This window comes from Macaca nemestrina, chromosome 5 (genome assembly GCF_043159975.1).
Source record: "Macaca nemestrina isolate mMacNem1 chromosome 5, mMacNem.hap1, whole genome shotgun sequence".
Taxonomy (NCBI): Eukaryota; Metazoa; Chordata; class Mammalia; order Primates; family Cercopithecidae; genus Macaca; species Macaca nemestrina.
Genome location: NC_092129.1, coordinates 179492417 through 179516397, shown reverse-complemented (window position 1 = coordinate 179516397; position 23981 = coordinate 179492417). Strand labels below are relative to the sequence as shown.

The 23981-nt window shown below is 44.9% G+C and overlaps 1 protein-coding gene across 2 annotated transcripts in view; it reads left to right on the top strand.

The window, feature by feature from the left end:
- LOC105487350 (chromodomain Y like) overlaps positions 1 to 23981 on the top strand; it is a 243940-nt gene that overhangs the window by 4159 nt on the left and 215800 nt on the right. Inside the window, exons 2-3 of one of the 2 annotated variants that reach the window (XM_011750801.3) lie at positions 18613 to 18955; positions 23284 to 23373. The gene's annotated coding sequence lies outside the window, so the exon portion shown is untranslated. The remainder of the gene's footprint in view (positions 1 to 18612; positions 18956 to 23283; positions 23374 to 23981) is intronic. The other variant, XM_071097692.1, reaches the window with a different exon arrangement.

Genomic DNA, 23981 nt, shown 5'->3' with positions numbered 1-23981 from the left:
ATTTTGATTGCTGCTCTGCAGAAAGAGAGAGAGAGGAAGGATGGAAGGAAGGATGAAAGGAAAGAAAGGAGGAAGGGAGGAAGAAAGGAAGGGAGGGAGGGAGGGAGGAAGGAGGGAGGGCGGGAGGAAAGGAAAGAAGAAGGAAGGAAAGAAACTACATTTAGATCCCCTTCCCAGACCAATTACATGAGAATTTCTGGAGAAGGAGTCCGACATCCTTAATTTTCTCATGTGCCACCAGGATTGAGAACCACCACTTTTTTGGTCCCTTTTAATTTGACCAGTTTTATCTCTAAACCTCTAAAACAGGGAGGGAGGGAGAAAGGAGGGAGGAACCCAGTGGCTTTCAGGGCACGTTTCACAGGCCCATCCAATCTATTCAGCTACTTCTTCCAACAGGTGCCTCTGCTCCTAGGCTCCTCCAGGTCCCACAGACACACTGTGCTCCCATCTTTATTCCCTGCTCCTTGCACCTGGATATTTCCCTTCTGCCCTCCCCTACTCACACTCTAACCATCCTTCCAAGCCATTCCCTCCTCCTCAAAGTTTCCCAGACCTCTGCTATCATCCCTTTCTAAATCCCTGTGTTGAAATAAGCATGATGACCATAGCTAATAACACTGTATTGAATGCTGGAAATTGGCGAGGAGTGTAGATATCAGGTGTTCTCACCACACACACACACACACACACACACACAGGTAACTGTCAGGAGATGGATATGTTAATTTGCTTGACTGTAGTATTCATTTCACTATGGATATGTATTGCAAAACATCACGCTGCACACTTTAAATATATACTACAAAAAAAAGAAATAAGACCTTCGAGTTGGCACAAAATCTAACACAATGGACTTATCCCCACCACCAGTCCACGCACTTGTCTCTCTAAGATCACAAATTCCCTGAGAACAGCGACCATGACTAAGATTCTGTGGCCACAACCCTGGCCTCTTACCCTGTGGAGAGATGGTTTGCTAATTGAATGCTTTTTCCAGAGGAGGCCCTTTAACCTAACCCTCTCCTGCCACAGAGTAAATGAAGAAACAAGAAGGTTAAGTGACTTATGGGAAGTCACACATCTTGACCCAAATCTAGCAACCTCAAGGCTCTTCTCTGGTTGCTTATTCACAGCCATCTGTTTTTCTCATTCTCTCCACTGATTCCCCCTCAGGAGCGACAGAAGGCCCTTTACCCTCACCTTTCTCTCTAAGCCTTAAGAACTGTATCTTTCTCAGTGATAGGTCACTCAGCTGCTGTATTTGGTGGCAGAGCCCAGAGAACAGCACAGAACCTCAGCCCTCAGGGCAATTCAGCTGCTGCAGTTTTTTTCTGAAAGTCCTTCCCTGAAGAGTCATTCTTTGTGAGGGAGGGGGTTGGGGACCTTTCTGGAATTATTGCTGACATACACACCAAAGGTTGAGTTTGTCTTCTGGGTTAAACAGAGGAACTATGGCTCTAAATTGGCCAGGAAGAGGCTTCAGCTGAGGCTACAGGAGGGCAGGCCACCAAGGGAGTATAAAAGAAAAAAGCAGGCTGGGCACAGTGGCTCATGCCCGTAATCCCAACACTTCGGAAGGCTGGGGTAGGCAGATCACATGAGGCCAGGAGTTTGAGACCAGGCTGGCCAACATGGCAAGACCCTGTCTCTACAAAAAATATAAAAATTAGCAAGGTATGGTGGTATGCACCTGTAGATCCAGCTACTTGGGAGGCTGAGGTGGGAGGATAGCTTGAGCCCAGAAGCTCAAGGCTGCAGTGAGCCGTGACCATGCCACTGCACTCCAGCCTGGCTGACAGAGCAAGACTCTGTCTCAAAGAAACAAAAATGAAAGAAAAGAAAAAAATATATAACAGTTAAGTAGAAGCAGAAGCTTCCACCAATTTGGAGGAAAAGCAACCTCTATAAACCAATGTGAAGCCAGGACAGGCAGGAAAGAGCACCTCTTGGGTAGAGAGGCCAACGGGGGCCCTGGAATTCAGGCCAGGAGCACATGTTCATGAGAGAATTAGAATTCTGCACTCCAGCAATAATGACTCTGTAATCCCAAGTCACTGGCAGATGTTAAAGTGATTTCCATCCCCATGAGGTGCAGAGACACCAGGAATTCCCCCTGGATTTCTTCCTGGGCAAGACTGTTGCCAAGGTCCCCAACTAAAGGTAGAAAGGGTGACAGTGGCCAGGGGAGTGAGAAAGACAGCAGGGGCCGGGCCCACACAGGTGGCTGCTGTTCCCATCTGCAGCAGTTAAGGCTTTGATTAGCAGCCCACAGCAGCCATGGCTGGGGACGGCCACCTCCCACCCGGGCACAAGCCGAAGGACACTTGTGACTGGGGACAGCTGCAGATGGTGAGTACTCTCATGCCCTGTGTCTTTCCACATTGGCATCTTCACTATCGTGTATACCCCTATTCACACCTGGAACCACTCTGCTAGTCCCCAAGAGGAAATTCAGGCTGTTAGAATGAGATAATTTCAGAGCTTTAAATGGCTCCCATTTATGAGAAACTAGATGAGAGAGCAAAGCAAAGCATTCACGACTCACGTGCTACAAGGAGAACTAGCAGGAAAGGGTTCTTTCCAGCCTCTACTCTGCCATTTACCAAGTAGGTACCAAATATGTGGACCTGGGCACTGTGGATGTGGCTCACCATTCCCACATCTGTAACATGAGGGGGTCGAGCAAAACGACTCTTTGAAAATAGCCCGACAATTCTGTAGTTACAAATCCTCATTTCACAATCATTAGGTGAGGGCTCCAATCACACAGCCAGCTGGGTCAGAGCAGAGCTGGAACCTGCCTCCCTGGATATGGCGCTTCTCTGCCCTACCCGACATCGCCTTCCTTGCACCTGTGATTCCTAGCCACCTGCTGTCAATAGGAGTGGCGGGAGGAGGATCCTGGAGCCATAGGCTAGACAAAAGGCCCCAAGATGCAGGCTGCAGGCTACAGGCTACATGGGAAATTTCCAGATGCCAAGAGACGGCCACTCTGCTATTTGTCAGAGCTCCCCCATGAAACTAATGAGAAGTCAAATTACATGGGCTAACTAAAGACCACTCTACTCTATCTGTATTATTTGAATTTCATACAATCAAGCAGACATTTCAGTATGACTTAATTAAAAACTGAATACAGAGTCTTAAAACTTCTATCATTTAGATTCTTTTTTTTTTTTTGGAGACAGAATCTCGCTCTGTTGCCCAGGCTGGAGTGCAATGACACAATCTCAACTCACTGCAGCCTCTACCTCCTGGGTTCAAGGAATTCTCCTGCCTCAGCCTCCTGAGTAGCTGGGATCACAGGCGTGGGCCACCACACCCTGCTAATTTTTGCGTTTTTAGTAGAAACGAAGTTTCACCATTTTGGCCAGGCTGGTCTCAAACTCCAGATCTCCAGTGATCCGCCTGCCTGAGCCTCCCAAAGTACTGAGATTATAGGTGCGAGTCACCACACCTGGCCTAGATTCATTTATTTTGGCTTAAGTAATATTTAATAGGTAAATCACAGATATCCCATTGGAGGAAAATTCTCACATAACTCCTTGTGGATAATAATCACATCTAACATTGAAAGGATGCCGTGTGCCAGGAGTTTTGTAGATGTCATTTCATCTCACGCTTATGGGACGTGTGGCTGTTACCAGCACCTTACAGATGCGAACACAGAGGGGTGGAGAGTGAGGTCATTTATTCAACCACACAGGGGAGGTATGGGGCCAGGATCAAACCCACATGTTAGATAGACTGACTCCACAGTCCATGTCCCCGACCCCTGCACCACACTGTCTCTCGGTGGGTATTTACACCTGGCATTAATACGTCTCTCTAACACCATTACTTAAGTCAGGTTTTGACAGAGTAAGGAAGATAAGAGACAACATCAGAGCACCTGGGCTCGAGGCCCAGCTGCACCACTTATTACTTAGACGTTAACCTGTATGAACTGCAGTGTCTCATCCAAATAAGAATGATTCTAGATTATTGCTCACAGAACTGTTGTGAAGATTAAATCTCAGAACCCATGTACAATGCTCAGTGCAATGCCTGGTATATAATGAGCTCTCAATGAAAACACATAATCATGGTTCAGGACACCAAAGATCATCTGGGCCCCCGTCACAGCACTGCTGCTGGCCAGCCCTGGATTGAAGCACCATGCTCCTGGGCTGCCAGCTTCTGCAGATTTCAGCTACCCTGAACATTCCCTGCCTTAAAGGCAGCTTCCAGAAAGAGCACAGTTGATCCCAAGTTAAATTGTCAGGTAGACGACCAGCTGCCATTCATATGGAGCCAAGTGTGGATGCGTGGATAAGTTAGAGGATGAAGCTCTTCCTTTAGGGTCACACCACATGCTCCCCAGCAAACTTGAGGACTGACTACTACAGAATCCGTGACTGTTCTGGCTGGTTTAGAGACCTCAGTTACCCCAGTTGCCCGTGCTGACAGCAGCAATCTTGATGCGCCACCTGAGGGTTCCACTCAGCTGTATATGATTTGAGTTAAAATAGTTTTAAATTTATAAGTGAGTTTTTCACTTTTGTGTCTTAAAAGGCAAAGGAAATGACCTGTTTTTATTTTTCCAAAACAAAGTCCAAAAGGTATAGACTCTCCAGCACCATCTCCAATGGCATATTTCCGTAAACCCTCTGCATAGGCATGCCCAACCACTCGCCACTCTGAAAATATATCGTGCTTTCTCACCCCTCTGTGCCTTTGCTCTCACCCTCCCTACCTGAGAATGAATCACTTCCTTGTCTCCGTTGAAGCATTTGGTTACTTCTTCCTCGCTTTCAGACCTTTTGTATAAGACGTCGCTTATGTCTTCCTACTAGACTGTAGACCACATTGAGAGGTGACAACGTGCTAGCACAGCCCTCGCCCTGGGCGCCTCCTCGGCCTCGGTGTCCACTCTGGCGGCACTTGAGGAGCCCTTCAGCCCTCCACGGCACGCTGGAAGCCCCTCTCTGGGCTGGCTGAGGCCAGAGCCACCTTCCTCTGCTTGCGGGGAGGTGTGGAGAGAGAGGCGTGGGCGGGAACCCGGGCTGGGCTCGCGGGCCGGTGTGAGTTCGGGCGGGCGCGGGCGCGGTCTTGGCGGGCCCAGCACACGGAGCGGCTGCCGGCCCAAGGCAGTGAGGGGCTTTGCACCGGGGCCAGCAGCTGCGGAGGTTGCGCCGGGTCCCCCAGCAGTGCCGGCCCGCCGGCGCTGCGCTGCACTCAAATTCTGGCCGGGCCTTAGCCGCCTCCCGGCGGGGCACGGCTCGGGACCTGCAGCCCGCCATGTATAAGCTCCTCCCCCTGCGGTGGGCTCCCGCGAGGCCTGAGCCTCCCCGAGGGGCGCCGCCTCCTGCTCAGTTGCGCCGGTCCCGTCGACAGCCCAAGGGCTGAGAAGTGCAGGCGCCGCTGGGAACTGGCGGGCAGCTCCGCCTGCAGCCCTAGGGCAGGATCCACTGGGTGAAGCCAGCTGGGCTCCTGAACTGGATGGGAACTTGGAGAACTTTTATATCTAGCCGGAGGCTTGTATGTGGACCAATCAGCACTCTGTGTCTAGCTCAAGGTTTGTGAATACACCAATTGGTACTCTGTATCTAGCTAACCTAGTGGAGACTTGGAGGACTAGCACTCTGTGACCCTGTGTCTAGCTCAGGGTTTGTGAATACACCAATCAGCACTCTGTGTCTAGCTTAGGGTTTGTGAATACACTCTGTATCTAGCTAATCTAGTGGGGTCTTGGAGGACTGGCACTCTGTGACCCTGTGTCTAGCTCAGGGTTTGTGAATACACCAATCAGCACTCTGTGTCTAGCTTAGGGTTTGTGAATACACTCTGTATCTAGCTAATCTAGTGGGGACTTGGAGGACTGGCACTCTGTGACCCTGTCTCTAGCTCAAGCATTGTAAATGCACCAATCAGCACTCTGTCAAAACGTACCAATCAGCTCTCTGTAAAGTGGACCAATCAGCAGGATGTGGGTGGGGCCGGATAAGGGAATAAAAGCAGGCTCCCCGAGTCTGCCAGCACAACCCGCTGGGGTCTGCTTGCATACCGTGGGAGTTTTGTTTTTTCGCTCTTTGGGTCCACGCTGCCTTTATGAGCTATAACACTTATCGTGAAGTTCTGCAGCTTCACTACTGAAGCCAGCGAGACCACGAACCCACTGGGAAGGATGAACAACTTCAGACGCACTGTCTGTAAGAGCTGTAACACTCACCACGAAGGTCTGCAGCTTCACTCCTGACGGCAAGACCAGGAACCCACCAGAAGAAAGAAGCTCCAGACACATCTGAACGTCTGAAGGAACAAGCCTCAGACACACCATCTTTAAGAACTGTAACACTCACCGCGAGGGTCCATGGCTTCATTCTTGAAGTCAGTGAGACCAATGAACCCACCAATTGTGGACACAACGTGAGCACAAGAAGCGCCTCCTTGTCATCTTTGTGTCCACCAGTTTACTAGAAAAGCTGAAAAAAGGAAAGAGGGTGGTTCTTAAGGTGTAATGCAGACACATTTTTGTGACTGCAATTGCTAGCCTTCCACCCTCATGATAAATATCAGGTCACTTGGCTAACTCACTCTTTCACGTATTGTAATGCATCATTATAAATTGCAGTAACCAAGATATTGACATACATTGTGATGAAGAAGAGCAAGTTTGACAACTTTAAACATTGCTTTTTATTCTTTATCATTTTAAATGTGTTATTTAAAATGCTTTTGATGCTTCTGATGCACTCCTTACTGATATTTATTGCTTCCTCTGCACAAGCACAAAATGCTGGCTCACTCTCAAATTCAATGTAGACCTGGGCAAAGTCATTAAATGCTGTGAGCCTTGGGTTTTTCCCAGGTACTGTAGTAAATTCCCCTTGTTGGGATTGTAATTGCAGGTGGTAATCAGAGAACACAGAGCCCCCAGAATGATTTTATGGGATTTCAGGCAGGCCACAGGCCAGCCTGGAGAAAAAGCAAGAACAACTGGCAATACGAGGGCCTTACCCGAAAGTTATTTCTGAAGAGAAACAATGGTAAGAACTTGCAGGAATCAAATTAGTTCGGATGTAGTAGGCAGAATTCTTAGACCCTTGTTATTTAAAAATAATGATTTTACCAATATGTAGTCAGAAATTGTTCAACATAAGCTTTCTGGTATTCCACAGTCATAATACTCTAGCTGTTCGGACAATGACTTCTCTCTCGCAAGCTCTCTTTTTTCATTCTCTTTAAATCTTCTCCCATTTGGCTTCCCTAAATTAATTTTTTGTAGCCAGAGCTTCCATTTCATTGCAGTGGTTTCTTTTGTGTTTCCTATTGCTTTCTTTAATGACTTTTAATGACCTGAGACATCATTGGCTTCCTTTAATTTTCCACTTCCTCCAAGTCAGTTGATAGCACATCCTACACTCTGTGTTTACAAGTATCAGAGAAGGTAGCAATTTTTTTTTTCCCCTCATCTTCATGAAGGGCTGTCTGAATTCTTGACAGGGCCAGGTAGGATGTAAACGTGGTTTTCTACATTGCTAAGAAATAACAGGCAAGTCTAGATACCACGAGAGCTAGCAACCTGAAGAAGTCATCTGTTCTTTCATTTATTTACTGTGTATGGTATTGGGTGCACAAAAAGCATGGAGCGAGGTGCTTCAGGGTGTTTAGCAATGAGCAAGACAAAAACACTGACAAGGAGCTTTCATTCTGCAAGTGGAATAAGACAGGAGCTCAAACCGATACCAACAGGTAGCAGGAAGTAGGCACCCCAGAGAGGGACACAGAGCTATGGAAAAATCAAATGAGGGAAAGATTACATCTTACCGGGAAAGACTTGGTGGAGGTTCAGGTCAGTTCTGGGAATTATGAGTTTGAAGTCATTGGGGCATTCAAGGGAAGCATGAGCAGGCAGTGGGAACCTGGGACCGAAATCAGGAAGAAAAGGGTGGGTAGGATATAAGGGGTCCAAAGTCTTTTGGAAGAGGTTGTCATGGCTGGAGTGGGGGGCTCACGCCTGAGATTCCAGTACTTTAGGAGGCTGAGGCAGGAGGATCACTTCAGCCAGGGAGTTTGAGAAAGAGATTGTCCTCAGTTCCCTAATTCGTGTTCTGGCTACTGAGGTACTTTCACTCCTACAGCTTCCAGAGCCTGGTGCAGCTGAGGCTTTTAACTGAACACATGTTCTGCTGCAGCTCACCCAGGATCCACCATAAGGGACTTCTGCTTCGACGAAATTGCATTCAGTTTTTAAAAGAAAAGAGGGTCAGGCACTGTGGCTAAAGGCCTTTGGGAGGCTGAGGTGATGGGGTCGCTTGAGCCCAGGAGTTCAGCAACAGCCTGGCCAGCATTGTGAGGCTCCATCTCTAAAAAAAAAAGAAAATAAAAATTAGCTGGACACAGTAGTATATGCCTGTAGTCCCAGACACTCAGGAGGCTGAAGTGGGAGGCAGAAGCGTCACTTGAGCCCAGGATTTTGAAGCTACAGTGAGCTATGATCAGGTCATTGCACTCAAGCTTGGGCAACAGAACAAAGACCGTGACTTAAAAATAATAATAGTAATAAAATTAAAAGGAAAGAGCTTTTTGTGGTTTTGTTAGATTTTTGTTTTTGTTGCTTTGTTTTGTTTTTTCTTATTTTTTTACATTGTCTTCACAGACATCACCCTGTTAATTTTTTTTTTCTTTTTCCTTTTTTTGAGGCAGGGTCTCACTCTGTCACATAGGCTGAAGTACAGTGGCTCAGGACGGCTCACAAGATCCTCGACCCCCTGGGCTCAAGGGATCCTCCTGCCTCAGCCTCCCAAATAGCTGTGACTATAGGCACATGCCACCACACCTGACTGATTTTTTTTATGTTTTGTAGAGATGGTGTCTCCCTATATTGCCCAGGCTGGTCTCCTGCTCTCAAGCAATCCTCCTGCCTCACCCTTCCAAAGTGCTAGGATTATAGGTGTGAGCCGCTGCACCAGGTCCCAGACATTCTTTTTGAATATACCTAAGACATTTGTAATAATAGATTACGTATTAGGCCATAGACCAGGAAATAATTTATTATTTCATTTTTTCTCATTTTTAAGAATGTCCAGTTTTTTGTTGGTGGTGGTGGTGGTGGTTTTTTCCCTTTCATTTGTTTGTTTGGTTGGTTTTTGTCACCCAAGCTGGAATGCGGTGGCATGATCTCAGCTCACTGCAACCTCTGCCTCCTGGGTTCAAATGATTCTCCCGTCTCAGCCTCCCAAGTAGCTGGGACTACAGCGTGTGCCATGACGCCCAGCTAATTTTTGTGTTATAAGTAGACACGGGGTTTCACCATGTTGGCCAAACTGGTCTCGAACTTCTGACCTCAAGTGATTAACTCACCTCAGCCTTCCAAAGTGCTAGGATTACAGGTGTGAACCACCATGCCCGAACCTCATAATTTCCTTAATCTTAAAAGTATAGAAAAACTTTTTTTTAATCCATATTCCCACTACCCAGAGGTAAATTCATTTATAGTACCAAACTTTTCTATTTGATTAATGCAACTAAGGCAAATTAATATTTGCATGTTGATTCTACTTTTATTTGCAATTTTTTTAAAAACAAAAATTGGATGATGTTGTAATTTTGGTATTATTTTCTTTTTCACTAAATTATATATCGTGGCCTTTTTTGACATATACACGTATATTATCATTTTAGGTTCCTGCTGGGTATTCCAATTTCTTGATAGACATTCAGGTTATTTCCCACTTCACGCCCCCGCCCCCCGCCTTTTTTTTTTTTTTTTTCAGAGACAGAGTTTTGCACTTGTTGTCCAGGCTGGAGTACAGTGTAGCAATCTCAGCTCACTGCAACCTCCACCTCCTGGGTTCAAACGATTCTCCTGCCTCAGCCTTCCCGGTAGCTAGGACTACAGGCGTGCACCACCACACCCAGCCAATTTTTTGTATTTTTAGTAGAGATGGGGTTTCGCCATGTTGGCCAGGCTGGTCTCAAACTCCTGACCTCAGTTGATCCACCCACCTTGGCCTCCCAGAGTGCTGAGATTACAGGCGTGAGCCACCGCACCTGGCTGGTTATTTCCACTTTTAAATCACTTTTAGATAATACTGTGATAATAAACATCTTCATATGCATACTCTTGTGCAGGTATCTGGGTGTCTCTCCTTGCTATCCATTTATAGAAGTAGGATTACTAGGTCGAAAGATGTGGTTAATGGTATTAATACATACCGTCCTTAGATAAATTTAACATCGAGTCATTTAAAGTGTGGCCTCACCTTCCCTTCCTTCTAAGTACTTCCCACTCATCATGTGGTACATCTTTCCCAGCTCTACACTTGTCTTGACCCCCATTCCTGCAAGGTTAAGCTGCCTACTAGCTGCCTATTAGCTAATCAACAGAATATTAACTTTGGATAGCTTTTAAAATTATGACTCATTTTCATGAAGATTAAAATGACTTCCAGAGCCAAGGAATGAAGCTATAATGAAGACAACAAAGACAGGAGAACAATTATGGGGGTTGATCCTTGGCTGATAGACTTGACTTCAAAGTCGACCATTAGCACCCCGGGTGAGTCATTTTGAATTAAAATCAGATACTCTGCCCATCTGTAATGAGAGATCTTCTTGATCTTTAATGAGCACAATCTCTTCATTGAAACAGTCACCAGAATTTGCATTTCCAAGATCTCTTGCCACTTTCCCCAAAATACCTTCTATGGCCATTACACAGAAAAAACTTATCTGTGCCTCCAAAGAAAGCTCAGCTTTGGACCAAATTATCCCCACTGTGTACAACTAAATCACACTCCTTTGGTCTCTGTATTTCTCTCTGTAGTTCATTTCAATGCTTCTAGCAAATCAACATTGTGACCCAATAATTACTAAGTCAATTAATCTTTACTGCATTATTAATCACAAACCTCACCAACTAACCTTGCAAGGTGCATATGTGGGCAAAGCCATGGAAGCTAGAGAGTTTCCTGGGAAAATCTGGGATCTTATTTCATGTCCTCACATTCCTCTGAAGGAAAAAAACCTGCAAACATGGAGTCAAAATCTTACAAATTTTGGAAGGCAGAGGAGTGGAAAAAATTCTTACAAATTTCACAAGGCTACAAAGCAAAAGGGGAATGTGGTCTTGAAAAATTCTTAAAACTTAACCAGAATGAGCGACAATTGATCTTTCTTTCCAATAGTTTGATGTTTGGATTAGTGTATTTCCGTTGTGAAATCTGATTTTCTACTTACACCTAGTTGGCGTGAAATAAATGTTTGTTGAAGTGAATTAAATGTAATATGCTCAGGTCAATGTCTTTCATACATTCTTTATAGGGTCTTATATTTGGAAAATAATATTAACAGCCATTTCTACGAATAACATTTACTTCATCCATAGAAAATGTAAAGACGCTACCAAAGGGAGCCATCCTAAGATGCCTGAAATGAGTTATTAAATTCTAACTTAACCACAACCAATATTACTAATTTGTTTTAAATAACTTGTCCAACTCCTAGAAGGAAACAATGATTTGGGGAGCAGAAGTAGATCAAGAAAATTAGTATTAAATGGCAAGAGTAAAGGGATACACATTGGAAATTCTGGCTTCCTGGAGTGAACAGTCATCTCTCCTGCTAGAAAATAATATCTTGAATTGAAAAGCATTCAGATCATGGTAGATTTTTAACCCAATTAAATTTCCTTCTAAGTAGCCTATTCACTAAAGCAGTATGATAGCTGTTAATATTATCATTTAATAAACATATTTCTAGTAAAAATGAACTCCATTCCAACTATTACCACAGCGTAAGTTAAGATTTTTTTCTCAAAATGTTAGCTTGGTTTGGGATTGCTGCTTTTCCTTTCCAATTGATTTGCCTCTGCCCAACTGAGAAGCTAAAAAATACCAATAAATAGAGTTAGGAACACAGACTAATAAAGTATGCTTTTCATAATATGTCAATATCTTTTTTATTTCTCAGGATAACAATATTCAGGAAGGATAGGGAAACAATAAACTATTCTTTAAATGCCTAACAGCGTTTTTTCAACTAGGAACCATATTCAAACCACCTTATTTTTCATTATGATGCACATTGTCATTCTCTTCATTCAGAGTTTCCTTTTTTATTTTTTTAATTGACTATATTTTGGTAATCTTCTCTGTATCTTTCCAATTTTAACATGTGTGCTGCCGAAGCGAGCACTTTTTTTGGGGGGAGAGGGGCGTTGTTTTTTCATTTTTGTTTTTAAGACAGAGTCTTGTGCTGTCACCCAGGCTGGAGTGTAGTGGTGCAATCTCAGCTCACTGCAACCTCCGCTTCCCAGGATTCAAGCAATTCTCATGCCTCAGCCTCCCTAGTAGCTGGGATTACAGGTGTGCACCACCACACTTGGATAATTTTTGTATTTTTAGCAGAGATGGTTTCGCCCTGTTGGCCAGGCTGGTATCCACTCCTGGCCTCAAGTAATCCACCCACCTCAGCCTCCAAAAGTGCTGGGGTTACAGGCATAAGCCACCATGCCTGGCCCAGAACTTCCTAAGAAACACTTACACGTCACTGCTAGCTGTCTCACTCTTCCTTGGGTGAGTTCCCCGGAGAGTGAAATGATTCAAACAGACACAAAATGGCAACATGTGCTCTGTCCGCTTCACAGCAGTTTACCTGAAGAGTTTCGACACAGATTTTATCATAAATAAGAATTTCTGGTTTTGTTTTTGATTTTTTGGTGTTTTTTGTTTTGTTTTGTTTTTGGGTTTTGGTGTTTTTTTGAGATGGAGTCTTGCTCTGTCGCCCAGGCTGAAGTGCAGTGGCCTGATTTCGGCTCACTGCAAGCTCCGCCACCTGGGTTCATGCCATTCTCCTGCGTTCAGCCTCCTGAGTAGCTGGGATTACGGGCATATGCCACCACGCCTGGCTAATTTTTGTATTTTTAGCAGAGATGGGGTTTCACCATGTTGGTCAGGCTGGTCTCGAACTCCTGATCTTTTGATCCGCCTGCCTCAGCCTCCCAAAGTGCTGGGATTACAGGCATGAGCCACTGCTCCCGACCAGAGAAATATTATTTTTTAATAAACAACTTTAGAGGCCAGGCACAGTAGCTTACACCTTTAATCCCAGTACTTTGGGAGGCCAAGGGGGGAGGATCACTTGAGGACAGTTCAACCAGCCTGGGCAACATAGCAGGACCTCATCTCAACAAAAAAATTTAAAAACACTTTGGGAGGCCAGCATGGGAGGATGGCTTAAGGTAAAGAGTTTGAGACCAGCCTCAGCTACTTGGCAAGACCCTGTCTCAAAAAAACATAAAGAATTTATTTATTTATTTATTTATTTATTTATTTATTTATTGAGATGGAGTTTTGCTCTTGTTGTCCAGGCTGGAGTGCAATGGCACAATCTCGGCTCATTGCAACTCTGCCTCCCAGATTCAAGCGATTCTCCTGCCTCAGCCTCCTGAGTAGCTGGGATTACAGGCGTGTGCCACCACGCCCAGCTAATTTTGTATTTTTAGTAGGGAAGGGGTTTCTCCATGTTTGTAAGGCTGGTCTCAAACTCCCGGCCTTAGGTGATCTGCCCATCTCAGCCTCCCAAAGTGCTGGGATTACAGGTGTGTGCCACCATGCCCGGCCAAAGAAAAAATTTAAACAACTAACAAAAATATGGTCATAGAAATATTTTGAAAGATAAGAAAATGTTCTTCAGGCCGGGCGTGGTGGCTCATGCCTGTAATCCCAGCACTCTGGGAGACTGAGGCAGGCAGATCACGAGGTCAGGAGGTTGACACCATTCTGGCTAACACAGTGAAACCCCATACAAAAAATTAGCCAGGCATGGTGGCGGGCGCCTGCAGTCCCAGCTACTGGGGAGGCTGAGGCAGGAGAATGGCGTGAACCCGGGAGGCGGAGCTTGCAGTGAGCTGAGATCACACCACTGCAGTCCAGCCTGAGCGACAGAAAATGTTCTTCAAATACCAAGTAAAGATTTTTAAAAAGAGTACGTGCCACAGTGACCAACCCATCCTGGTTAATCTAGAACTATTACAGTTTTAAAACTAAAACTGTTTTTAAAGTCCACAGTTCACAGCCAGGCACAGTGGTTCATGCCTGTAATCCCAGCACTTTGGGAGGCCATGGCAGGCAGATGACTTGAGGCCAGGAGTTCAAGACCAGCCTGACCAACATGGTGAAACCCCGTTGCTACTAAAAATACGAAAATTAGCTGGATGTGGGGGCGCATGCCCATAATCCCAGCTACTCAGGAGGCTGAGGCATGACAATTGCTTGAACCCAGGAGGCAGAAGTTGAAGTGAGTCAAGATTGTGCCACTGTACTGCAGCCTGGGTGATAGAGTGAGACTTTGTCTCAAAAAAATAAATTTAAAAAAGCCCACAGTCCTGGGAACACCCCACAGACCAAACTGAGGCAACTGGTTACCCTAGCACAAGCAATCTTGGAATGAAAATATCAGAATCATCAGACCACTCCCTTTAATTGAATTAAACAGCCTTTATTGAATGCCTACTGTATATAAAGTACAGGCAGCCCTTCATACCCACAGGTTCCACATCCATGGATACAATCAACCATAGATCTAAAATATTTGGGGATAAAACAGTAGTAAAAATAACAATACAACAATAAAAATACAAATTTAAAAACCATATAGTATAACTATTTACATAGCATTTACATTGCAGTAGGTATTACTTAAGTAATCTAGAGATGATTTAAAGTACACAGGAGGATGCAGTTATATGCATTGACTATGCCATTATATCAGGGACTTGAGCATCTGTGGATTCTGATATTGCTAGGGTCCTAGAACAATCCCCAACAGATACCAAGGATGACTGTACTGTGCTGAGCAGAAATCAGTCAGGGTCCAGGCAGGAGACGGACAGTACAGCCAAACTGGGTGATTTGAGGAGAGTGTCACAAAGAGTCTATTTACAGAGGTGTGGGCATAGTTAGGGAAAACAATGAATAGAGAAGCATCCTGGGCTAGCAGGAGTGGGGGCTGCCAGCACCTGAAAGGGCAGAGGAGGCTGTCCAACCTGAACTCACCACAACCCAGGAGGAGGAGGCAAGCCCTCCCCTGCTTCACCCTACAGACTAGCACTGGTGCCTCCCACTGGGTGAATCTGACCGCAAGGCGGAGGAAGGGGGCTTGTTGATGGAGTCCTCGTCTGTCAGCACCCCAAGCCACAGAGCAGGGCCGAGTGAGTCCGGGGGCACCCAGAGAACACATAAGCCTGGCCCCTGCTCTTGGCAACTTAAAAATCTAAGGGAAACATCAAGACGTTATTTTAGGCACATACTGAGACAACTCACTAGTCCCAAAAACTGAGTGTTTAGGTCTAACCGGTCCTTGCAGAATTAAATCAAAATCAAGTTATTCATTCCTTGTGGCTCCTGACCTGGTCTGCTTTTGGTTGGAATGAATGAGCCCCGGGGGTCAAAAACAGAGATTTACGTATATGTGAAATTATTTTAGTCATCTTACATATCTACGCCAGTTTGAGGCCTGCATCTCTCCCCTCACTTTTTGTGTGTGCGTGTGTGTGAGAGAGTGAGTCTTGCTCTGTCACCCAGGCTCTGGAGTGCAGTGGCGTGATCTTGGCTCACTGCAACCTTGACCCTCCTGGGTTCAAGCGATTCTCTTGCCTCAGCTTCCCAAGTAGCTGGGACCACAGGCATGCACCCCCATGCCCAGATAATCTTTGTTTTTTTTTGTGTTGTTGTTGTTGTTGTTTTAGTAGAGACGGGGTTTCATTATATGTTGGCCAGGCTGGTCTCAAACTGCTGACCTCATGTAATCCACCTGCCTCGGCCTCCCAAAGTGATGGGATTATAGGCGTGAGCCACCATGCCCGGCCTGTCCCCCTGCCCTTTATAATTTCAAATGTGAGGGTGTCTTTCGTGTAGCATCTCAGGGCTTACTTTGTTGGGTTTACCCTGCAGTACTGTGCCCAACATCTTACCCTGAAGTAACCTGCTCTTATCAAAGGTGAGCATCTCTGTGCTTTTCCAAAATGTGTCTATTTTCGTCAAAGCCAAAAACAAAAGAGCAAATTACCAAGCAGCGTTTCACTGCATTTACTCTGTTGTCTACGACTCCTGACTTGCTAAGGGTGACTGAAATTTACAGGAGGAACATCACAGGAAATCATCAGGAATGTGAGCCCCAAAATGGTTCCCAAGTCTTATTCTTTCCATCACCATTAGTCCAAGGTTTAGAGGTTAAAATTCTAATAAATGAGCCTGGCATGGTGGCTCATGCCTGTAATCCCAGCACTTTGGAGTACACAGGTGGGCAGATCACTTGAACTCAGGAGTTCAAGACCAGCCTGGGCAACATTTGTCTCTACAAAAAATACAAAACAACTAGGCCAGCGCAGTGGCTCTCACCTGTAATCCCAGCACTTTGGGAGGCCGCGAATCACAAAGTTAGGAGTTCCAGACCAGCCTAATCAACATGGCGAGACCCTGTCTCTACTAAAAATACAAAAATTAGCTAAGCATAGTGGCGGGTGCCTGCAATCCCAGCTACTCAGGAGACTGAGGCAGGAGAATCGCTTGAACCAGGGAGACAGAGATTGCAGTGAGCCGAGATCGCAGCATTGCACTCCAGCCTAGGGGACAGGGCGAGACTCCGTCTCCAAAAAAAAAAAAATCAGCCGGACATGCTGGCACACACCTGTGTTCCCACTTATTTGGGAGGTTGAGGTCAGAGGATTGCTTGAGCCCAGGAGACAGAAGTTACAGTGAGCTGAGATGGCACCACTGCATTCCAGTACAGCCTAGGTGACAGAGTGAGACCTGTCTCAAAAAAATAAATAAATAAAAATAAAAATAAATGAATAAATGTATCACAAAATTAGATTTCATTCTGTTAGCATTGAACTTCAGAAATTCCTCACACAATGATAGCATCATAGCAGCTAATGTCTCATGGAAAGACAAGTCTCCTTGTGAAGGGTGCTTATGATTTTTAGAAGACAAGTTAGTCTGAGACTCCATCCCTCTCTTTGTAAAATGTGGGAAATAATGGGTAACTCATTGATTGTTGTAAGGGTTAAGTAGTACAATTTCCAAAAAAATACCTAACACAAAGTAGCCTCTAAAATTAGTCTCCCCACCCTCAAACTTTCTACCTTACCCAAAGTGCATTTATACATTTAAATACATAGTTTTAGTCACTTTGTTTAATAATGTTACATTTTAGTAACTTCAGAAATATATTTTCCCCAAACCCTCCTAGAAACTCCAAATGTCTCTCTACTTCCTTGACACAAAGTAGCTATTTGCCAATACCAGGAATGAGGTGAAAGGAATAGGATATTCCATTGAACCAAGGGTTTCCAGAGAAGTGTGGGTTTCCTCCTTTCAACCTCTTCGATGTAATCTAATCACTAAGTAATGACAGTTTGTCCAAAAATGTCATACATTCAGGTGAGGAAGAAGCGTAGGAACCTCATGGATTTATGGAGAGGAAACTTAAGAACTCCTCTCAAACACCATAAAAAAAAAGCTGCTTGTCCATACATGGGGTGGATTTGCAACACAGCCTTCCACAGACTCAAGCCCATCTGTTGTTAGGAGTATGAGTTAGGACAGAACAAGGAGGAAAACTACCAAGTCATCTCTCTTCACACAAGTCCAGCCAAGTATTGACTATTTACTCAAAGCTTTCCTTTCTCCCTGCCTCTCTCTGTCCAGTCATTATCCCCTGCCTCCCACTCACCCCCTCCCTCCACCAAATGAAATTAAATTTCTCAAGTGCCTCCATCTGATACTGTGTTTAGCAGAAGCCCTGGGTAGATGTGGATTCTCTTTCTTGAATTTTCCCTGACAAACCGCTTCCAGCTGCCCTCTAGGGTGGGATGCCAGTGGGATAAAATACAGCATCGTGTTTGCTGAGGATTTCAGCTGCCACCTGGGGGCTCATGCACTCAATGAGTGCTCTTTAGCAAGGCTGGTGGTGACATGGTGACAAACGGTATGTTGACTTTTTTCTGTCTGTGGTTTAGGACTGGTTGGTTTCAGTCTTGCTGACTCTTTCTCCTGGGTTACCAACCTTTTCCACATTTAAAGGCTGTGACTGCCTCTCCTCCAGGGTTATTGCAGCAAGCTCCTTGCTATTGACAGAAGCCATTTGTTGGTTAGGGGGTTTACAACCGAGACGACCTGCAAGTACACGTTTGATAGTTAACCCATGCTTCAGAATTTGCTTTTTTTTTTTTTTTCCTTTTTTTTCTTTTTAAGGGTTCTTTCTTCAACTAAACAGTTTCTCTTCAGAGTGTTATCACTCCGCTCCCATGAAATGACTGCGACTGTTACTTCTTTTATCTCTGGTCACACCCAGCAAAATTAAGCTTGTCTGTGGATGATTAGCAGCAGGCTGGTCCCCGTCTGAGCCAATTGGCTGGATGCTTAGGTGGACTTTGCCCCGGGCTCACCCCTAAGGCCACTGCCTGTGCCGAGGCATTCCCAAGCCCCTGTCCCCCGTGTGGGCTTCCCTGCTGCATGTGGCTCTTCAGCCTCCGCGTCCTCCTCTTCACTCCCCCATCTTTGCACAGACTTCCTCTTCCATCCCGCTTGCTTCTAGAACATTTCCAATTATTGCTTCCAGGTCCTGAACACTAGTGGCTGAACTGAAAAGTGGAAAAGATGATGAAAGCCAGGCACTGAGAAACCAGTTAATGAAACTCTTCAGAGGTCTCCAGAAAGGACTGATTCCCCTGCACACCTGACAAGGAATCTTGGACTCTTGCTTATGAAAGGGAAAGGAAGTCCATTTTACTGGAGACTTGTCAAGAAATTCCAGTGAGCCCCTGGACGGAGGGCTTCAGTGGCCAGGGTGGCTTTCTGCTTTTGGTTGTAAAGAGATAGGAAAGTATCATCCTTCGAAGCGATGTCGTGGGCTCAGAGCCTTCTGTGCACTTTGCCATATTGTGCCCTCTCCAGTTCTCAAGGTCAGTTGGCCATTTGAAGTGGAACAATGACTCCTCTACAATCCAGCTTTAACTATTTGCACAGTTCCATGCCATTCCACTAATTTAGTACACACCAGGGTATACCCAGGTTTCAGTCTGGTCTCGGTTCTACCTCCCAAGCCCAGTCTCAGCACACATCTTCCCAAAGATCTTTCCTCCCAGGTCCCAGTCTCCCTCTTAGGGTCAAACCAATTCAACTTAACCCTTATTTCATATCTACTCTCTGCCTACTCAGCCCAGTGTGGTAGTCAGGCACAGAAACTCATCAATTACAACACATAGTGAGCAGGTCAACAACAGAGTGGGATAAAATTCCCTCTTCTCCAAACACACAAACCCCACTCTGTAGCATCTTTTTTCCACCCCTGAAATTCCCCCAAACAGACTATCTCTTGTGCTGGCATGCAGCAAGATCCTAAAGAGGCCCTACAGCATGTTTTTCTCAGGTTTTTTTCAAGCCTTTTTCCAATCTACTTTCCCTGAAACTTTATTTTGTGTCCATATACACACACTAGAATCAACAAGTTGTACTGAGCATGCAAAGCCCACATCCACATTTCTAGACCTTGATACCTCCTCAGACCTCTGGCACATCTAAAGCCCAGACCAAATGGGATTACTCTCAGGATATACATTGCTTTAGAGAAGAGAATATTCATCACACCTAGGCATGGATCTGAGACATCCTCACATGTTCACATACAGAAGGCCCTTTCCTTAAGTAATTAGAAATCCATCATCTAAAAAAAAAATTACCAAATCACATTTTGATTAGGATTAAAAGGTAGAGGCTGGGCATGGTGACTCATGCCTGTAATCCCAGCACTTTGGGAGGCCAAGGCAGGTGGATCACTTGAGGTCAGGAGTTTGAGACCTGTATGGGCAACAGGGTGAAATCCTATCTCTACAAAAAATACAAAAATTAGCTGTGCATGGTGGTGCATGTATGTGGTCCCAGCTACTCAGGAGGCTGAGGTGAGAGAATCACTTGAGCCTGGGAAGCGGAGGTTGCAATGAGCCACGATCATGCTACTGCACTCCAGCCTGGGCCATAAAATAAGACTCTGTCAAAAAAAAAAAAAAAAAAAAAGATAGAGACAATAGTACTGTACCTTGAAATATCCAAAAACTCAAAAGCTTTTCTATTCTGAAAGCATCAGGCAATTTTCTTACAATAAATATATTTTTCTGATGAGGGTTTACTGGAAATATTACCAGAACAAGTGTCTCCAACCACTTTCAGTCTGGAAAATGATAAAGGTGAGTTCTTGGTGGCACAGAGAAACCAGCCTGAGATTACAAACCTTTGCTGGAGGTAACTACAGAAGCGACCATGGAGACTTAATTCTGTGTTTTTCTGAGATTCTATAATTAGGTAATGTCATTTACATGCTTCCAAGTGAGGGAAGGAAATTCTTTGGAGACAAAGCGTAACGGTTCCAGTTCTGGCACCAAATGTCTTCCTGCTCAGCAAGTCCATTTTAAAGCCTTGTTCGTGAACTAAGCTGAGTTCTCCTACAGAGGCAGAGTGAAGAGTCAAGGAAATGTGAAGACTGGCCGGGCACGGTGGCTCATGCCTGTAATCCCAGCACTTTGGGAGGTTGAGGCGGGCAGATCACGAGGTCAGGAGTTCGAGACCAGCCTGACCAACATGGTGAAACCCCATCTCTACTAAAAATACAAAATTAGCCAGGCGTGGTGGTGCATGCCTGTAATCAAAGCTACTTGGGAGGCTGAGGCAGAAGAATCGCTTGAACCCAGGAGGCGGAGGTTGCAGTGAGCCGAGATTGCGCCATTGCACTCCAGCCTAGGCAGCAAGAGTGAAACTCCATCTCAAAAAAAAAAAAAAAAAAGGAAGAAAGAGAGAACATACCTCTTTCAGCATCGCCTCGCAGGGTCCTCCCTTTCTCTGTGATTCCAACAGTATTCTCTGAAACAACAGAAGAGTTGGCCTCCCTCACTTGCCTGAACATGCAGTTACAGTTCAATGCCTCACTCCCCACGCCATTCTGGTGACTTTCCTCTGCACACATTCCACCTTGCTGTCCCTCTTAATTGTTAGCACCTATTTGGCAAATATGCTGGAAAAATATTTCCAAAAAAAGCTAAACGTGGTTGTTTGGAGTGATGAGATTACCGGTAACACTGTTGTTTGCTGCTTCTTTGCGTGTTTTCAACGGCTGGGCTTGGAACAAGTACAGGTATTCCTTTGCTCATTCTGTCACGATGCTCAGCATTGACTGTGCTGTTCTGACTAGTGTGACTACTCCATTGCTGGCATCTCCTGTGTCCGGAACATTACACTTCTGGTAATACACTATACGATTGTATTTGTCTTTTTCAAAACCACTTAACACCTTCAGCTTATATAAATCTTGTAGCTAGCTGAAGCCTCCAGGTCTTTTTCACATGAAGTGTTCACATAAATCATGGATCTCCCAACCTATTTTCATCTTTATGAGTAGTTAAGACATAAATCCTTCTTACAGTATTAAAGGGTACTAGTGTATTAAACTACCTAAATAACAAGCATGCCTTTTAAAGGGGCTGTCGTGATCTAATTCAAATGGTAAGAATTCCAGGGTCTATGTCAGGTGCCTCTGGCTCCCTCTGTCTCTCATCCTTCCATTGTGGATCCACAAAACATTTCTTGAAATGTTGCCTCCTGGCCAGGTGCGGTGGCTCATGCCTGTAATCCCAGCACTTTGGGAGGCGGAGGTAGGAAGATCACTTGAGGTCAGGAGTTCGAGACCAGAGCCTGGTCAACATAGTGAAACCCCGTCTCTATTAAAAATACAATAATTAGCCAGGTGTGATGGCATGCACCTGTAATCCCAGCTACTCAGGAAACTGGGGCAGGAGAATCACTTGAATCCCAGAGGCAGAGGTCGCAGTGAGCCAACATCACACCACTGCACCCCAGCCTGGGTGACAGAGCAATACTCTGTCTCAAAAAAAAAAAAAAAAAAAAAAGCTTCCTGCAAAAATTAATATGCAAGAAAATTCAAGGGACTAGTAATCTGTGGAAGGGGAAGATGGTAATGTTTTCTTTCTTTTGGGCGTCAATTACATGAGGTCATTTTATTTTATAATATATTGTCTTGTATGAATGAAATAGTCCACGATACAAATTTTAAATATGTGATAATTTAAAAGTTATATGTAGAGTTGATTTAAAATAGGAAGAAATGGCTGGACATGGTGGTCCATCCCCGTAACCCCAGCACTCTGGGATGGGAGGCTGAGACAGGAGGATCACTTGAGCCAAGGAGTTTGGGACTGGCCTGGGCAACATAGCAAGATCCTGTCTCTACAAAAAATACAAAAATTAGCTAAGCATGATGACGCATGCTTGTAGTTCCAGCTACCCAGGAGGCTGAGGTGGGCGGTTTGCTTGAGCCCCAGAGATTGCAAATGTAGTGAGCTATGATTATGCCACTGCACCCCAGCCTGGGCAACAGAGCCAGACCCTGTCTCTAAATTAATTAGTTAATTTAATTTAATCGGAAGAAATGGTTGGGCACTGTGGCTCATGCCTGTAATCCCAGCACATTGGGAGGTAGAGGCTGGAGGATCACTTTAGGCAAGAAATTCAAGACCAGCCTGAGCAAGAGAGCAAGACCCCATCTCTACAAAAACATTAAAAAATAAAAAATTCACTAGGCATCGTAGTGAGTGCCTATAGTCATAGCTACTCAGGAGGCTAAGGGGGGAGGATTGCTCAAGCCTGGGAGTTAGAGGCTGCAAATGAGCTGTGGTTGCATCACTGCACTCCAGCCTGGGCAACAGAGACAGATCTTTTTTTTTTTTTTTTTTTTTAAAAAAAAAGTAGGGAAAAAAATTCTCAGTATCCCTTCAATTTTGAGGGGGAAAAAAAGGTAATGGTAAAAAATGAGGAGACAGCAATAGATAAGCAAATGAAAGGGAGGAAAAAAGATTTAAGATTGCAAAGGAAAATGAAAGAAAAGATAGAGGCCTGGAAGACAGGCAGAGATAGGAGGATTAGATGGAGTATTTGGCTGAACAGGGATGACAGAGGCGGTGAGGAGTCCCTGCAGCGCTGCAGAGTGAGAGAGAGAGGAACAGCGAAAGCTACTTCCGATCCTCCAAGAAACGTCAGCAAATCCATCCTATTCCTTAGCATTCTGCTTCAACCACCTAAGGCAGTCAGCCTCCCACTGCTATTCAGCCTGTGTGGCCCAGAGCCAGGAAGCGCGTTCCCTCGCAGCTCTGGGTACAGATTCCCTGTACACATGAGTGTCTCCCTCCCGGTGACTCAGCTGCTCTGCTTTCCTCTCCTTCCCCAGGGCCTGAGCAGTAGCCTGCCTGATGACGATCAAGCAGAGCCCTGCAAGTTTCAAGAGGAATGTCAATGACTCTTCACTGAAGCCTCCCAGGTAGGCAGGCAGTGACAATCCAGGGCTTTCCTGGCCACAGTGCAATCCTAACTTCAGGGTAAAAGCCATGTCCCTGTGTCCCTACAGCATGGCAAAATCATTTCCAGTTAGATTTAAAAGTTTCATGTTTTTAAAAAAATGAAACCATAAAAATGAATGTGACTCAGATAAAGTAAAAAAAAAAAAAAAAAAAAAAAAAGTCAGTGGTCGTGTGTTTTTAAAAAGACAGAGAACAAATGGATAAATATTACAGAAGACTAGTGTAAATTGTTTAGTGCACACCATGAAATACTTTTTTCAACCTCTGGCTCCAAATCTCCAAATTTTTGTCCCCTTCCTTACTCCTTGGGCTGAATAGACAGCCTTTTAATCACTCAGTTTTAAGAAAAACTTCATTCTGTTCATTAAGACTCCATCTCAGGTATGAAAAGTTCAGTAAGTGAAGGCAAAGATTAATTTTATATTCATTTAAAGGCTTTTCCCCTCCACCTAAGGCCAGGCTCACAGCCCCTGTTTTGGAAGGTGGGCTGTTTGCTCCCTCTGCATTTTACTAGTCTTCTCCTCTCTTTCTCTGCAGTTTCTTTTTCTTTTCTTTTCTTTCTTTCTTT